The sequence below is a fragment of the Trichoplusia ni genome, chromosome 2 (genome assembly GCF_003590095.1).
Source record: "Trichoplusia ni isolate ovarian cell line Hi5 chromosome 2, tn1, whole genome shotgun sequence".
In the NCBI taxonomy this organism is placed as follows: Eukaryota; Metazoa; Arthropoda; class Insecta; order Lepidoptera; family Noctuidae; genus Trichoplusia; species Trichoplusia ni.
The window spans coordinates 11,777,541-11,792,854 of NC_039479.1; the positions used below are offsets into that span (position 1 = coordinate 11,777,541).

The window sequence follows — 15,314 nt, forward strand, 5'->3', positions numbered from 1 at the left end:
GTCCAATAATGAGTGCCTCGTCTATATCGAGCCTGTATAATCTACTCGACCAATACATTATGTAGGTGCCATGTTTTGGACTAAGTTGGTTATGTTTTTGGGACTGGATTTTGGAGTCGTTGACGTAATATATGATTTTAGTTTTTTATTTGTAGTAGCGTACTTTATTATGTGAAATGGCAAAAACGTAGTATATATATATCCATACTTTAGTCCTTGTAATCTACTTACGCTAATTTAGACATTGTGTTAATTTAATGTTGTCAAAATGGTTTCAGTTTTGCAAACAAATATGGGTTTTTTTTTTAATTTTTATTAAAAATATTAATTTTTTATACAGAATATATCCGTGATTTTATATTATAGCAGAATCTTGAGAGTAGTATTTAGAATTTAATGAAAAAGTCAAATTAAAACCTGAGACTTGAGACTACAAAAATAGATTTATTACAAGAAAAAAGTTTCTTAGCGAGACTAATAATATTATTTTCTAGGAAAAATATATCTGTTTTTTCATCTCTTTTTATCCGTATTTTCTATCCGTCTCTAAACTTCAGGGCTTTAATCAAATTTAATGAACATGAAAACATTTTTGCTAGAAAAGCGTTATTTGTTTTCGCATTACCTATTTATTTCTGAAATTAATTTCATTGTAGTTTTTTCGTTCGAAAACTGATACAAGCATCAATAATGAAAACAAAAGTGTTATAATTTTGTATTATTGTAGTCGCAGAGGCGAGAAACCACTATATGCTATACGCCGTCTCTTTTGCACAAATGCAATCAAATTATTTTAAGAGGTATTGTATTGCTGCCAGGACCATTGCTGTTGTGCGTGATGGATTTACTTCAGGTTTAGCGGGTAAGTGTCTGACACCATAGAGTTCTCCACCAAGAAGGTGAATCCAAGAGTTCCTTGTGGAATAAAAGGAACTCGCGACATTGCTGCATTGAAGGCTCCGCACATATAGAAAGAAAGAAAAATCGGTGACAACTAAATTTGAGGGTGAACCTACAACAAAACGTTGCCTAATCAATTTTAGTTAACCTCTAATAAATTTTAGTTTCTTGATCGAGCAGCAACAGAAACAAATCATCAGTCTAGGTATTATGTTTCATAAGAGGTACCAAAAGAACAGACGACCAGACAACGGTGCCTCAGTAATAAGGTCCGTTTTATCACAGTACCTACTCTAAAAAAGCACCATTGTCATTGCGGAACAGTAATTAAAAGCTAAAGTTACACTTTTTACACTTTTAAAACACAACAGTAAAATTGAAACCGGTCAAAATAAATTACAGGCTACAAAAATACCGAATAAAAATGGCGGATAAAACCCTTCCAGCATTGGGCACAATACATCCGTGTTGAAGCATTGTGAATATTTGTCGCGTGGGTGTACTCGGAATAGTGAATGGATCCAGTTGATTAATGCCCCAAAATGAAAGGGAAGGCCTAAATCAATTGACAACAATTTATAACTCGACGGATTCCATTAAATTATAATTGTTGTTTTACATTGTTGGAATCGGAAGAATTTTGGGAATCGTCTTGTTTTGTGATCGGTTAATTAATAATTTGTCGTGGGTTGGGCGGTATTTATGTTAATTTTAAGGTCAGCATTTCAGTGTTAGGTTTAACTGATTTTTATTCTCGTGTAACATGAATAGTCGAAACCTGAAACTCAGAGATCAACTTGATTTGAAAATGATCATTAGTCTCGCTAATTTTGACCTTGGACAGACAGGCATAAAATAAAACTTAAAGATAATTAAAAATGATTTTTTCTTTAACCTTTTAATTACTAGATATAATACGTAGGAAAGATTCAAGGTATAATTTCCCAGTACCTATTTTGCTTCAGTGCGTACATCTAGTAACCCGGATGAAAAATGTAATGTATGTCTTTAGTACCTTGTGATCTTAGATAGCCGGTTAGAAAATAATAGTGTTTATATAACAACAACTTTTGTCCACTAAAGGGTTTATCGCTGAACTTAGATAATAAATATTCGAAAGAACTACATGTTGGGAATAGATGGTTTCTTAAAAAGAAAATCTCGTTATATGGCCTTAAAGCAAAACCGGACGAGTACGAGTCGGACTCGCGACAGCGATGGTTCCGTACAACTAGCCTTAAAAGGAACAAACTTATATGTCACCCAACTAATTTAATAAATTTAAAAAGTTGCTTAACCTTATCAATTTATATTACAGTGGCAACAAAAAAACATACAGTAAAGATTTTAAATCTCCATCTGTCACAGTTGTTCTTGGCCATAGACCGAGATACAAAATAAAAGATAGCATAATCCTTAGTAACATTATTCCGTTTTCACCTTTTAGCTATGGAACCCTAAAAACAAAAGTTGTGAACATGTTTCTATTAGGGATAGTTTCGATATTTACAGCCAGGCTTTTACATCAGCTTTTAGTCCAAAGCAACGTCTAAGTGAAAACTATAAAACCTCACTATAAACTAAGTAATAATGATCATCTAACTGCATTAAAGGTTTACGAGGTTCTTTCACCTAACGCTCCTCCATACAGTTTTTGTTCTCGCTTTAACAATATATTAGACAAAGACCGTATTAAAATTTGATGGAGCATTTAAACTTTTAGCATTACTCTGTAATTCACTGTTGCTATGGGCGATAGGTTTTTAGTGTAGAAAGGTAATATGTATTGTGTACTGGCAGGATTTATTTTGTGTCGTTTCTATAATTTTAGAGATTTTAAGAAACAACGACTTTTGTGTGTCTCTGTGCATATGACTTGAAGGTCCGTGAAATCCAAGCAAGTATTGATTTCCTTAGTACGGAAGTCGTTTCTTTAAATAACACTTTTATGAGTAAGCAACTTGAACCACATCAGTCGCTGATTTTAATAGAAAAAAAACTTGCATGGTTACGTTAACGACTTGTAAAATAATATAACGTTTCTACTCAATCGACTCCCAATGTAAGCCATCATATATCCCATATTATGCAGAAAACGAATTCGGATAAAAACGACATCGTTACTACGCTGATAACAAACGCTATCGCCGAGAAATATTACGCCAATATTACGGGAACCATTACCTGAGACGGGAACCAGGAGAGCAGACAAAACGAATCGTGTGAAATGTTGGATCCACGCCTATAATTACACTGCTATTTGAATATCGACCTTGAGTTATAGGGATAGAGTTGAGAGTTGGAGTTTGGGTGCGGTGATTCGATGGTAGTTAACGCATATCACGCGTTTGGATTGCCGCTTCTGCCCAGGTGGAAGCGGCGTGATCGATTGCCCCTTTGTCGTCTAAGGCTGGATATTACGGGAAACATTTCTTCTGCCGTCATCGCCCTTTGCCTTCCACTGGTGTTATATTGATGAATTGCAGCCGCAGTAGGCGAGGCCACGTCACTTTGTTTTAGATTGAAAAGCCGGGTTTGATTGCATTTTTATTTCGTGCGATATGGGACTGGAATGTTTTGAAAAGAATTTGTGGTTCTGATCCTTTTACATTCATAAAAACTTCTCTTGACATTTCACAAAGTTAACCCTTTGTTATTTCAACGCAAAGTTCAGGCTGATATACTGTCAACCACAATTCATACGCATTGTCTTCATCAATCTATAGAAAATAGGTGAACAGAATGTCCACAGGGAAAATACCATATTTCAATCAAGCTAATTAATTAATAAATACTATATCGGCTTGATATCGTCATGATTACTACAGTTACTACGTACGTACGTACATGGTTATAGCACATGCTGAGTTAACAATAATACGTGAAACAAATCACATTCGTCGCAGTAAGAACAAACTCGGTCGACTGAGCGATCGTAAACATTGTTATGATGCAGTTAATTTGCTAACCGTACCTATTCTTTAGTAGGTGTATTATTGTTTTATATGTATGTATGTATAGATCTTTGGTAGCATGATTTTTATTTGAATTTTACGCGTCTTTCAAAATATTCGTTTTAGAAGTTTTGGATTTTTTAAATGCACTAAAATAACTAAAATACTAAAATATTCATTTATCGAGTCGTGGAACAAACTTAACCTAAGTTTATTTTGCTTATAAATTAGTTACATTAACGGTGTTGTTATTAGGCGATTAAACCATCAAATATGCAGATAAACGGACAAAAAATACATTTAATATTGGAATATATTTCCCGTGTCAACGTTTTCCATAAAAAAATAATCAACGCATCTTTTCCAGTCCCCTTATTAACAAAGTCATCGTTTTACTTGTGGCACTTGTTGTCCCTTGAGAATGCAAACAAAAATCTTGCCGATACAAAGGCGTAGTTTTTTTTTGTTTGATGGATATTCTTAAATCAAGTAATTTTCAACATTCACCATCCGTCCAAAAAACTACATCCACATCTCCATAAGGTTTATACCCTTCAAGTTGCACACAATTTGGACCTCTAAGCTCATTTGTAGGAAGGAAGCCGTGATGGGGTCATCACAACTTGTCCCGTCTCAGTTTGGAAGGCATACAGAGGCCCCCAAGTTTAATGAACATCATTTAGTTAAGCACTGTTGTTCCCTTTAATTACGGAGGCAATTTTTTTGGAAACTTTTGTCGTAATATTCGAGTTAGAGTTTTTAAGATTTATCTAAACAAACATACACTATTATAACAGTTAAATTTAATTGAAGTACCAAATATGAAACCTCAAATTTAAAAGTTCAAACAAGAAAAAATATCAAGGCTAGAAAACTAAAACACACTTATAATATTATTCATTATCATTACTGGCTAATTAATTATATTGTAAAAAAAACCGCGTGAAATTATTTTAACAGACTATGAAATAGGTTAAAATAAGCGTCAGCCCGAAAATATTAAATTATTTACTCGATTAAACATTGTTACTATGTGAATTTAATATTTGCGAAAATAAATGTTGTTACGTACAATACTATGACCCTATTGTGTCCTAACTTTTATAGAAACAAAACAACAAAGAAAAATTATTGAATGGAAGAAAGGACACCAATTAAAAAAGAAATATTGCTACACATTCTAAAGGATTCAATTTAAATGGCTTTATGTCCCAAACGCGTTTTAACTAAGTTCGTCGAATGATCAAACTTACCACGAGTTAAAGTAATATTATCGCATTAGTGTAAGCGGGACAGTGCGCTAGAAGATATAGAGCGCTGTCTCTCTTTAACATCTGTAATAATATTATTTGTGGAGCTGGTTGTAGGCCCTGCCTATACTCCACTTGTATAAATAAGTAGTGGCTTCGAGCTGAAACCGGCTGTTGACGAACTTAAATTGTGTTTCCGAACCGACTGGTGTTTGCTCCCGAGATGGGACCCGAAATAGAAAAGATATTCCCAAAAATATTTGTTAAAATAAATGTTGTTTGAACTGAATTATTCACGTCTGAAAACGAAGCGCTTTAATTGGTTTTCTTTGAATTGTGTTGTTAGGGTCCTGAGTCAGATGGGTTAAAATATTACACGAGATAGCATAAGCAGGTCAGTGCTTAATTCTGACATGTTATGAAATTATTGACACGAGTAAAGAAATGAGATGAAAACAAAGACTGAGCTCTAGTAATTGGTACTCCACCCGGCCAACGGATTTCCATATCCCATAATTATTTACACAATCAATTTTATCATCAAACAAAGCTAAGAATTATCTTGATCACGTCATCAATATTCTGTTTCAGTGTGCATTCATTTGAGGCTCCATTCGAGTATTTTTTCAGTCTTTAATTTTTAACACTTTCACAAATTTTAAACGACTCAACCGATTTTTAGAAACACGTCCTAGAACACTTGCATATAATTCACCTGTAATAAAGAAACAAAATAAATTGTAACGAACTGTAGACAGACAGACAGACAAAGACACAGATTAGTCAAACTAATAACATCCCTCTTTATGCGTTGGAGGCTAAAAAAACTAATAAATGCTTGTGCAGATCTGAGCAAAACTGAGTGAATACAAGTAAGCAGTTTTTTATAGTTTATTCATGAGCCAACTAAATAGTGTACGCCCGAAAAGCAACATAAAAATATAGATCGCTAAAATACAAAGCGGGTGATAAAATGCGGACTGAAGGACGCAAAAACGTTAAAACGTCCGAGCCCATTGTTTCAGAGCTCACCATTTTACGTCCACGTCATGTTATTATTTAGGTGGGTTACGGCGCATTTAACATCAGAAAGTTACCCGTTGTGTACTAAAAATAAAGAATGTCAACGCTTCGGGCCAACTCCTAGAGGCCTACCACGAACTCTCAGAGAAAACTTATAGCGAATGTGGAAAAGAGATGTCGCTCTACGGCGTGTGTACGCTGTCTTCTTTCAACAACTCCAATAATATCACTTTAAGATATGCTGGTAGGCCCCTGAAGTCGACTCAAACGTAAAATAACATTATTTAGATACTTTTCACCTCGCATTCAAATTCTTTTGCGACTTATCTCGGAGCGTCATGTACACGATTACCCGCTTTCCTTGCCTCAATTAATTTCGTTAACGCAATCTCGGTCGGCGTTCTCCGTAAAAGGGAAACATTTTTGATGTTGTTTAAGTTCAGTTTGTAGTTAATCTCTTCGTGATGTTTAGCTTTACTGGTTAACTAGCTATAAATATATGTTACTTAATTTTTTGGAGAGTAATCAAAGTATGTCTATACTTTTCTATCTATGAAAAGTTTGATGCCAAACATTTGGATCTGAAATCACAAATCTGCAGAAAGCAAACGTGGTTATCTAAACTCAATCCTTTTTTGTATGAGAATATATATTATTCTGTAAAAGCTCTTTAATACTTACATAGAAATACAATTTCGGAATACACTGATATCAGCTAAATAAAAACGTAATTTTTATAATGAAAAATACACTAGCCTTCAGTAAACCTCTAAACCACTTGCCTTAACCAATATCTCAACCTCAAATTAAATTCTTAAATCCCACCCTACAAGCGCCATAAAAATATCATCACACAAACTTGCATATTACGATAGACTTTGTTGGAAGACATCTCGCTAAACTATTTCTCAGTGCTCGGAGCCCACCACTGAGGCGGTAACAAGCTGCTGATAAATTAAGTTGTCGACTCGCTACAGAGAGGGACTGCGCTTTTTATGCCTTTTTTGCCCTTTACCAAGCGCATAAAGAGCTGTTTTACTTCAGGCTTTTTGTGTAACGCGATTTTGTTTGAAGTGTTTTGGAGAATCGTTTTTGAATGTTGCTGGTTATGTTTAAACGTGACAATAAGGTTCAAGTAGAATGTATGTCATCGAAACTCATGAACTATTCAAAGCGGCACAACGAGCTGTGGAGAGAATCGATCTTCGATCTTGTCGGTTCAACCGGTCTTTGTGTCTATCACTGTTGGAGGCCTATGTCCCGGGTGAACGTCCTATGGCTAAGATTAATGATAAATTAAATAATTGAGTTCTTTATATACACAATGAAAGTTTTCCCATCGTAAAATATTATGCGGGGGCAGTTGTGGATAGGACTTGAGTGATCCATGCTCCTATAAAACTTGAATAATGTCACTTTAAGATAAGCTCCCTTGGTGGTCGCCTCCCGTGGCGAGCTTTCGTTTCACCACCTCACATATTTTAGTTAGCAGTGCGAACTACGTAGAAGGGTCTAGGATGCCCAGCGCGCACTCTCGCTCGCTGATTAGCGGTGTGGTCTGCGCTTTACAAAAGATCTGACATCGTATTTTAAAAACGAGTTTATTACTTCTTCTTGTTTATCCTAAAATAGTCTCTTAATGAAAAACCTGTGTTGATGGATTAGATTTTACTCGTATTTAGGAACTTCAAATATCATATCAGGTATATAAGATTTCATGAATTTGATTCATGTCAAACATTTACACTTTGTTAAGTTTCCTTGAAGTAGATATGGATTAACTACATCTACTTTAAGAGCTATGTTTTGGAGCCTTAGAATTCATCGAAATTCGACAGACTACCTAATAGAACCTATTAGTCATTGTGCAAGTACCCCTGCGGCAAAAATATTAAATTCCTTAGCGCTGGAGTGGTAACTTTAAACAAAACCTGGTAAAATAAAGTATACCTATGACTCCTACATAACGTTAATTCCTCAATTCATTCTCCATCGTCCTCGAGTCCACTCCAAACCCTTGCTGTTCTTAATACACAACGTCGTGGATATTGTTTCTCTACAGCCAACCACTTACAAAAATTACAATTACTCCAATGAAAAGAAGATTTGATATTGCCTCGACCTTTATTGTTGTTTCCTTGCTCCTTTAACAAATGATATTATATTTTTTGTTTACCTTATTCTGTAGTATCTAGCCCACAATCATAACAATAGGTACGTATTATGTGTTGTTGCTCATGTAGATACTGATATGTTAGTAGACAAGTTTGGAATCAACATAGCTAGCAATTTTCTCGAAATAAGAAGTGTTGCTAAGTTTTGCTCGCTTGAATACCGTTCATCGTTCAAAAAGTAGCCAAGTCATTTTATAAATAATAAAATATCGTCCAAGAAATTTTATAAATAATCAGTACTTTCTATGATAACTTTCGTGGGGAATATTTATTATAGGTTTACTCACACATCACCAGGAACCAACTTGTTTCATTAAGCTTAGTAACTGTACTCTATTATTAAATGATGTAACGGTTTACTCACGCGTATTTATCGGGGTAGCCCGACTAGTTTCGGACCCAACCGGAGTCCGATAAATACGCGTGAGTAAACCGTTACATCATTTAATAATGAATCATTCTCACGACAGTTACTATCAAAATAACTGTACTCTTACCATTTTGGTACTTTACTTTGTCAGAAAATTACTTCTTAAATTTTGTACCATATTGCAGATGTAGAAGTGAGATGCAACTCTACACAATGTATATTGCTGTCTCGCATCACCCGCAACAATATTATTTTACGATGTTTTGGTAGGTATAAAGTTCACACATTGTTCTCCAGGTGTTTTACGACGTTTTAAAAAAGAGATAAAGTTATGAAGAAGCCAATAGAAATTTTATCCAAACCGTCTATCGGGCGTCGAAGAGCGATCCGCTAACCTCGTTTGCATAATAAATTGATTTTATACTGACGTCCGATATGCACTCGTTGGTATTTTATGTGTGAATTTGTTTAAATTGTCTGGAAAATCTATTTGTAACACGTTTCGTTCCCGTTTATATAGGTTTATCGAATGTGTGTTGCTACGTCGAATGTTTATTCTTCAGAAGAAATTAAGAAAAAAAATTAGTTACCAGAATGTTCTAGGAGCGTTTGTTTTCTTGTTCTATGAGCGCTTCATCGAATCAAACACTAGTTGAAGTTTCTCCTCTTATTCTTACACATACTTTAATTTTGTCATAAACTTCTTCGTCGATACGACTAATCGCAAATCATGTGCATTGTGCATTCACGTTGAAAAGGCCATGATTTAATTATTCACGTCTATGATTTTCCTTGCACAACATGAATTCTTCAAATTAATATTGACTGAAACCGAAATGCTGATCTAAAATTGAACTAAATTAAAAAAAAAAATCTGATAATTGTTCAAAAGAAGTTTCACATTATGTAGGTATTATTATTACCTTGTATGAATTTAATGACTTTTAGTATTGAGTAAGAACTGCTATTCTGTAAATGACGCATCAAGTGCTACTCATAACCAACACATACTTAAGTATTACAACTATTTAATATCCTATGCTATTATGCACATTGACATCCATCGACGGTGCAGTGCCCACCATTTTGGTGGCCTCTGCGTTTACAACACTCGACGCAATCGAAATATGAACAACTCCTTGGAACCATCCCACCTCGGTAGGCCAACAATGGTTCAACGGGGATATGCGCTGTGGAAGAAACACAAGTAATTAAAATCAAAGAAAGAAATACAAGAGTCGTTTAATAAGAAAAAGAAGTCAATCTTCGCAATGTGGAAATGAACTTGAGTGCCACAGATCTACCTTTGTTCTGTCTCTTTCTATTCCCTCCCCCAAGGAGCGTTGAAGGTTTAACGCAACAATGCTTTCATGCCCCCTTCATATTTAACCTTTTTGGATTCGCATAAGAAGTTGTACTTCAAAAAATAAATAAAACTGTTTTAATGAATTAAAAAAATACACAGACAAGTACAGAAACTATAATAAATAAATTGAAATAATTAACCAGATTCTACTGCGCTAGGAAATGTCACCACCGCAAAAACGAGCACGAGAGAAGCAAAAACTAAGCAAGCCTTCATGATTGAAGCCTCAAGAAATCTGCTAGACTTTGCAAACTTCACATTATTTATACTAGCTCTAACCCGCGTATAAGTTCAACCACTTTAATCTGCACATATCAATCGAATCTTAAATATTTACACCTACACATCCATCGACGCACGTCTACTACAACAATGTATGTACAACTAGCTGTTGCCCGCGACTTTGTCTGCGTGATTCTCAAGATGAGAAAAACTATGAAGTTTAATAATAACGATCATAGCAAAAATGTAATGCAATATTGAAAATGATTTTTTTTTTATATTTTAAGCTTCCTTTTTTATTTCTAAATTATAATGAATCTTGAGAGCCCCAAAGACTATCAAATGTTTGAATCAAACACATTTCATCGTTTACGATACTATCCTGGTGTCAAATATTTCACAGCTGTTTTAATGACTTTTTCTTATTTAATCCCAAAAAGAGGGGCTTATAACTTTGACATATCTGCCTGCCTGCCTGTCTGTCTGTGGCATCATAGCTTCCGAACGAATTGTACAATTTTAATTTAAACGTAAATTATGTGCGAGTTTTCGTTAAGACATGTTTGACAAGTCGAGCCGTTTAAAAATGGGGGGGGGATGCAAGTATGAAAAAATAACAGAAGGTATAACTCAGTCTTAGCACTTCTGCTAAAATGTTTTACTTTTGAGGGTTTCCATTTTCTAATTGGGTGGGTTATGATTTTCGAGCACGTCTGTTCTTTGGCCGGCCTACACCTGAAATTGTTAGACGGATTATGATAGTGATTATGAGGTATCATAAAATTATTATTGTACTGTAACCAAAGAAGTAAACCAGAACCATATTACTGAGGCCCCGGTGTCCGTTCGTCTGTCTGTCAACTGGCTGTTTCTCAGAAACAGTGATAGCCAGACAGCTGTTATTTTCACACACGATGTTTTCTGACGATCTAAATAAGGTCAAATTATTTTCGTGGACGGAGCTGGTGAAGTGAGAGTCGGGCTCGGTAACTGTGGATGTTACATAGTGTTATAAGATTTTGCAAAATTGCGCCCAGATAAACGCTTTCCTGAAACACGTTATGTTTGATTGTCCTCTTAATATTAAAACTGATCTTCCTCACAAACATTTGGAATATTTCCAAAATAAAAAAGTTGGTAAACGTGTTATCTTGGCCCCCTGGTGTTTTGATCATGATTTGCCTTTAAATTGCTGATAAATAAATAGCGTGGAAAAAAAAATATATCAGACATCCCTTTTTTTAAATTGACAATGACAAAAATCTAAAGTATAGGATATGTCTAATTTGTGATGTTACGACAAAGCAAAATATGAACATAAAAGTGACTTCATGTGCATGAGTTCTATTTACTGTACCAATTTACAAAGCAAAAATACGTATTTTATTCGTTAACCTACCTGACGATCATTGAAGTAAAATACCGTCATCCCTACTGCATAAATGGAACTTAAATAAAGACCACATGAGGTTGGTTATGAGGTTACGCTATCGATACCGACAGCCAAAATGAATTTTCCAGACATTGTATGACAGATGTAAGTGCTGATAGCTACACGCTATTATCAGCCTTATTGAGGAAATTTCCAAAAATATGTTCCTAATCCTCGTCGGCTTAGGGATCTCAGAGACTTATTCAGTCTCGTTCCTTCCCCTGTTTTTACCAGGCTACGAAAGAAGAAAATGTTTAATAAGTAGAGATTGCAATAAATTGTTAAAGGATTTTTTGGAAGGACCACGTGTGCGGTCTCTATAATGGCGGATGTAGACCGATCAAATCGTTAAAATGTTGAAAAATCCCAGGTATCAGTAGACATTATTCTAGCAATTGATACATAATGTCTATTCATTGATAGCTTTGGTCTTATAGATCTCTCACATTGCATACCTATTATGCAGATTTTATGCAAGTTTTCTGGGCTTTTTTATCCGAAATAATTTTGGCCTATGTAATGTTGCAAATTTAAGAAAAAAAAATTGTAGCTAGTTGTTACAGATGAACCAAGGTAATAATTAACTGTGTCGTTCAGTAATTTTTTGTTATGCATAATTATAGATGAGATCAATGTGAACTACATGCAACTTTGGGTTGAGTGCCACTACGAATGTTTTGATCTTGAAGTAGCATCGCCACCATTACCGAGCTAAAAACATAGGTATATACTCCTATCGTAAATAAATACAAAATCATATTACGGCATTCCACATTTGAACTTGAGTAATTTTTGTACATCAATAAAAATAAAATTGAATTTAAGTTCCTTTCTTTCAAGAATGTACCGATTACGGTAACAATTGCATAAAAAAAAACGTTTTAGTTTATGTTTCTTTTATTTTACTTGTGAAATAGTCGCGGTAGGCCTATATCAGACTTGAAAGAGAATAAAATGACTAATTTTGTGAAAATGATTTATTTTCGAAAAATCCTATTATTGCTCTGCCAAAAGTCTTAAGATAAATAGCGTGATGTTTTTTTTGTAAATTAATGACCGTGCTGCCTACTACTCAATGGGGTGAAAATACACCTCATAATTGTATTGCACGATGTTACGGGTGAGTCCAAAATTTTAAAACTTTTCTGCTCATGCCCCCTGCATAGTAGCGTTATGGTTTTTGTATATTGTTTGTATCATGTGTACGATAAGGTTCATGCAAAATTTGAACGAAATATATTCAGCAGTTTATGAGATAATTTGATATTTGTTTATAAATATAAAAGGCTCCTGCTCACCCCCTGTAACGAAAAGCGGGAAATAAGTAAAAAGTATGTTGACCGGACCTCTTGTTGATATTCTCTGAAAGTAAGAAAGATATCTATCCAGTACTTTCCGAGATCTTTCCGGACATACATACAGACAAACAGACAAAAATTCTAAAAATCATATTTTCGACATCGGAATCGTTCGTAGACCACCCTGCAATTATTCTTTTTTTAAAATATTCAATGTACAGTTTTCACGTTTCTACAATTTTATTATACGTATAGATAAAAATACTCTAATCTATACATTTAAAAAGGTTGTATACCAAGGACGAATAACCTTTTCTAGTAATTTAATTTAGTTAATTTAATTATTCTACCTAGTTAAATCTATATACTAATATATAAAGCTGAAGAGTTTTTTTGTTTGAACGCGCTAATCTCAGGAACTACTGGTCCAAATTGAAAAATTCTTTTTGTGGTTAATAGACCATTCATCGAGGAAGGTTTTAGGCTATAAACCATCACTCTACAACTAATAGGAGCGAAGATACAATGGAAAATGTGAAAAAAACAGGGCAGGTATAAATCATAACTTATATCTTCTACCCACGGGGACGAAGTCGCGGGTAACAGCTAGTTAAAAATAAACAAGAGAAATGCCACTCTGCGCTTTGTAGTGCATTTTACAAATACCTACTACAGTCTAAGTTTACACGCTGTGTACGATTACGACGAGTTCTCTTATCAAATAATCTATTTTCACTGGTTGTCATTCCAGGCCTGAATAACACGATATGCTTAAAAAAAGAATCAGAGTGAAGTACAACCTATTTTTGCCTTGTACTAAGATTTTTATGACGATCATGAAAAGACGTCTGTTTTTATAACAGAAATAATGAAATTAGATAACCTTTGATTATTGACATTATTTTATTCTAGCTTTACAAACACAAAATATTAAATCAATTACCAAGTCGATATAACTAATTGCAAATATTATTTGTACACTTGCATTGAAAAGGCTAAAACTTGAAAAGTTTATCATGTTTATGTCAATTATCTAAATAGGTACCTACTACGCTATTTTTAAAACAAGAATTTCAAACCCACTGAGCCTGAAGTGTCGCGAGTTTGAGCCCCTCGTATTACTAGCGATTGTGTTACCAACGATTTCTTTTCTTGAGACTACCCAGTCTCAAGACAAGAAATTGACAGTCGACGAGTCTTTAAGCATTGGGCTTGAATGTTTGTGAAGCCTCCCTATTCCTCCCATCACAAGGAATAAATAACTTAGTGGGGGAGACAATTTAAAACACATGTGATAATAAAACAATTAAGAATGCGTTTTTTCTAATAATTTTATTCAATAATTGATTTCGTAATTAGTGGTCAGTCTAAATTAAAGTTGTACGTATTATAAGTAAGAATAGCCTCAAGCTCATCACCAAAACATATTTCTAATTTTCATTTTTCGTTTCTATCGCAGACATTGACATCCATTGATAGTGCAGTACCCACCATTACGGTAGCCTTTCTGTCTACAACTGGCAATGCATTCGTAAAAAACGCAGCTATTTGGAAACGTCGGCCCTTGGATAGTAACCTTGGGCAAAATGGGGACATTGGCTGTGGAAGAAACATAAGCAATTAAAATATATTTCTGAAATACTGAGGTAATTAAATAAAAAGGAAACACAGAGAAATTGAACGGACAAATTTTATAAATAAATTACCAGATTCTACTGCGCCAGGAAATGTCACCACCGCAAAAAGGACGACGAGAGCAGCAAAAACTAAGCAAGCCTTCATGATTGAAGCCTCGAGAAATCTGCGAGACTTTGCAAACTTCACATTATTTATACTAACTCCAACCCGCGTACAAGTTCCACGAAACCCCACCACTATACCCCTCACGTATCGATTGAATCCAAAACACATTACAGATACACATCCATCGACGCACGTTCACTACACCAATGTATTAACAATCATGTTCAAACGGGAATGGAAGCCGTAATATCACTTCTATGCAATCAGTCGCTACATACTATTTGCTACCACATTAATATTGGATGAGGAGGGAATACCCTGAGTCAATTGCTTCGGCATAGAATTGCAAGTGATACATTCTGTTTTCGTCATTCAATTTACCACTATAAGTTAAGGGAATTAAGTTGATTATCCTTCGTACATAACGTTTAAACAGGGTAAATTTTTATTTGATATTGTGAACGTCGGTTATCATCATTCTGTTTGTTCTTGTTATCTCCTATTAATGGTAAATATAACATACTTTCTTAGAAATTTGTTTTCCTTGTTTAATTTGATTCTACATTGTTTTTTTTTTCAGTT

General features: G+C 34.6%; 1 long non-coding RNA gene across 1 annotated transcript; it reads right to left on the bottom strand.

Annotated features, from left to right (window-relative positions):
* Positions 1-14,302: 14,302 nt before the first annotated feature.
* On the bottom strand, positions 14,303-14,847 carry LOC113501059. Its single transcript, XR_003401255.1, has 2 exons — positions 14,696-14,847; positions 14,303-14,588 (listed from the first exon to the last, which is right to left on the bottom strand). It is a non-coding gene; the product is annotated as an uncharacterized LOC113501059 (long non-coding RNA).
* Between the last annotated feature and the right edge of the window lie 467 nt (positions 14,848-15,314).